The sequence below is a fragment of the Magnolia sinica genome, chromosome 4 (assembly GCF_029962835.1).
Source record: "Magnolia sinica isolate HGM2019 chromosome 4, MsV1, whole genome shotgun sequence".
Taxonomy (NCBI): domain Eukaryota; kingdom Viridiplantae; phylum Streptophyta; class Magnoliopsida; order Magnoliales; family Magnoliaceae; genus Magnolia; species Magnolia sinica.
In genome coordinates, this window is record NC_080576.1 from 26765335 (window position 1) to 26769103 (window position 3769).

The 3769-nt window shown below is 40.9% G+C and overlaps 1 non-coding gene across 1 annotated transcript; it reads right to left on the minus strand.

Annotated features, from left to right (window-relative positions):
• Positions 1-2826: 2826 nt before the first annotated feature.
• Positions 2827-2933, minus strand: LOC131244960 (small nucleolar RNA R71). The gene has a single exon (XR_009170727.1). It is a non-coding gene; the product is annotated as a small nucleolar RNA R71 (small nucleolar RNA).
• Between the last annotated feature and the right edge of the window lie 836 nt (positions 2934-3769).

Consider the following 3769-nt stretch of genomic DNA (forward strand, 5'->3'; position numbering starts at 1 on the left):
AACAGAGACGGAAGCTCTGTTTTCCTTTCGCGCACGGTCCGTCCGCTGCTCCATCAGCGGCCCACTTTCATCACCCAGACAAATGATCCAATCCGTCCATCATGCAGAAGATATCGAAAAGGTCAAATCCACGTTGACCGTGGGCAACCATACATACGTATGTGTCCACTACAGAGGTCATAAGGAGATTGTTTTAAAACGTTCAAAGCAGATGCAGCTGATTTAATTCTTTGGGTCGCAACAATATCAGATCAAAAACTTGATCTCCCAGGCCAAGATTCCACTAGGCAGCTAATGGACGGAGTGGATTTCTCTGTCGACCGTAATATGGGGCCCACCGAGCATCACAGCGCAGCTGCTTGCGTCGGTTACGCGTCCGTGAAATCCGGCCGTTGTGGGCCATTGGGCGTCCATGGTGGTGGTCGGATGCATGATCTGGACCATCCAAAAGTATAAAAAGGAGGTCCTGACCCCAACCAAGAAGCCAGTTTCGAAAGAGTTGGGCAGTTAGCAGATCAAATTCAGACCAAACGTAGATGCTCTTGCGTTTTTCTTTTTCGCTGCGCTAGATAGAGATACGCAAGTCCTTGCTGCGAAAGGTCTGACACACGTTTCGACAGCCCCAGCACCGACTCTCCTATTCTTATATAAGCAAGAAAATAGAGAGAAGGAAGGCAGCGATCTGGGCTGAGTGGACGATTGAAGGAGTGGCTGCTGCACGGCTTGGGAGCAAGGCAGGGACGTGGAGAGTTGCTGCTGTGCACGGCTTAGGAGAAAGACAGGGACGTGGAAAGGCTGGCAGCGTTTTGAGGATTGGAGGACAGACAGAAGAAAAGAAGACAGGGAGAGAGGATGAGAGAGAAAAGATAAGGAATTTTTCTTCATTTTATTCTCTTTTTCATTTTCTTTTCCTTTCTATTTGTTTTGGGTTTAGGCCAATCATGAGTGGCTAAACCTCTCAGCTAGGGCTAAGGGGTGAAGCTTGTAGCCTGATGGGAGAGATATTGCTGGTGCCCTTTGATTAGATTGAAGAGATTATCTTTGATTTAATTTTATAGAAATATTTTTAGTTTTAATGGCATGTTGTGACTAAAATTACAATGGGCTTGCAATGGCTTTGAATATTTCTTTCTTCTTTTTACATTTACGAAGTCAGGAAGCCCTGTTGTTCATCATTGTCCCATGGGCATGGTAGGATGACAGTACCTTCCTGACCTTCATGGCATGTTGATTGATTGATAATTAGATTAATTCTGTTGTTTGCTTTGTCTCCTGGGCATGGTTTAGTGATGGAATCCATTCTAATTCATACACCTTTCATCTCTTGCAACCTATATCAATGGCAGTTCAGTAAATTTCCATAATTTGTGATCCTGGCACAAGGTCTCCCTAATCTCTACAAGTGGATCCTCTGAATCCCTAGCTTACTTTCTCTGAATTCCTTAAAGTCTTAGATAATTCTTCCACAATTATTTCTTAAATTCTATTTGGTTTAGATCACATCTTAGTCTAGTTCTAGTTCTACTTGGTTTCAGATAACGTACAGGTATCAGTCCCTGTGGATTCGACCTCGGTCTTACCGAGTTTATTACTACATCACAACCCTGCACTTGGGGAGTGAACAAGTTTTTGGCGCCGGGGACTGACGGTTACGATTTTCTGAAATTAATTGGTTGTAGGATTAGTTTAAGATTAGAATTTTACTAACCTTAGTTTTATTTATTTATTTCTATTTGAGTTCAAAACTAACTTGTTTCCTATTTTATAGGATCTAGACATAAGTTTCTCAATTGGTAATTCCTTCCTAATCTCTCTACTTTTTCATATTTTTAGAATTAGGGTTTAAATTTTAGAAATTTTCTAATTCTAGCACTTTTAGAATCTAATTTATTTTCCTAATTTGTTTTAGAATATTTTTTAGGAACTAACCTTCTTATTTTGTAGGCCTTTAAGATAGAAATTTCTAATTTGGTAAGCTCTTTCCCTACTCCCTATCTTTCAGTTCTCTTTTAATAATCTACTCTCTAGTTTAGATCTTTCCTAATTTACTTTAGAAATTTCCACTTTCTTTTAAGAATTCCTTCTTTTAGAAATTAATTTACTGTTATTTTTCTTCTCTTTTTAGGAATCTAACTTATTTTTGTTTTATTTTGCAGGTTTTTAACTTAGGACTCCAATTTGGTAATTTCTTTCCAACTCTCTCTTTCTTTCTAGATTTTCTTTTCCTTTCTTAGGATTAGGTTTTTAATCGAGGGCTGCGAGTGTTTTCATGCCCAAGTGGGCCCGTGACGACACTCGACGTCTCTTGACTGAAGGAGGATTGGTTGAGGGGTTGACTATCCATCGCAGGACTAGACACCACTCGAAATCCCCTGAGTTAAGTGAAGTTATGGCTGAAGACCAACCTCCTCTACTCCCACCCAGGGTGGAGGATACCCAAGATGAGAATGAGGTGCAACAGGCACCCCCGCCCCGTACTTTACGAGATTTTCTACAACCGGCGGGAGTGAGTACGCCCTCATGCATGATTTTTCCTGAAAACACAGGACAAATGGACATCAAGCCAGGAGTTATCCAACTCCTTCCCAAATTCCATGGACTTGAATCTGAAAGTCCATATTTACATTGAAAGAGTTCGATGAGATAATAGCTACATTATGTTTTCCTAATGTATCTGAGGATACAATTAGGCTGAAACTCTTTCCTTTTTCCTTAAAAGAGAAAGCTAAGACGTGGTTACATTCACTGCGTCCTAGATCCATTGGCACATGGAACGATATGCAGAGGGAATTCATAAAAAAATTCTTCCCACATCATAAAACGATTACCCTCAGAAAAGCGATCATGAACTTTGCCCAAAAGGAAGATGAAACATTCTTTCAATGTTGGGAAAGGTTCAAAGATTTGGTCAGTTCATGCCCACAACACGGATTTGAAACGTGGCGCATTACAAATTTTTTCTATGATGGACTGACATCTTCCATGCGCCAAATGGTCGAGACAATGTGTAATGGAGAGTTCATTAATAAAGATATCGACGAGGTATGGGACTACCTCGATAGTTTGTGAAAAGACACAATCTTGGGACTATTACCCAAAGTCGAACACCACGTCTAGGCCAACTCAATTAAAGGAGAAGGGTGGATTATATCTCTTGAAAGAAGAGGATGATCTCAAGTGTAAAGTGACTACGCTCATAAGGAAAGTTGAGGCCATGGAAGGAAAGAAGGATAAGGTCAATGAAATTGTTTGCGGCATCTGTGATTGCAACATTCACACAACTGAAAATTGTCCTACAATACCCGCATTTCGAGGAGTGTTGAATGAACAAGCCAATGCCGTAAATAACTATCAAAGACCTTTTGGACCTAACTCCAACACATACAATCCTGGCTGAAAAAATCATCCAAACTTTAGTTGGAGGAATGGACAAACGGCGACGCCTCCAGGTTTCTTCAATCAAAATCCAAATCAAGTGAAACCTCAAGGGGAACCGGTTCAAAATCCCATACAAGAGCCGGCTCAAGCAATGCGGGAATCACAGATTTCATGCAAAAAATAGATTCTCGTATGACGGTTATAGAAAAGGGGATGCTTCCTGCACAACCTCTCCCCAATCCTAAACTGCAGTACGACATTAATGATTCCAACTCTTCAAATCAGATGGGACATGCTAAATCCATCACCACTCTTAGGAGTGGGAAGATCATTGATAAAACTCTTCCGGTTAGGCCCGAAAAGCCTCAAGAACCAAAAGAGGACAACAATG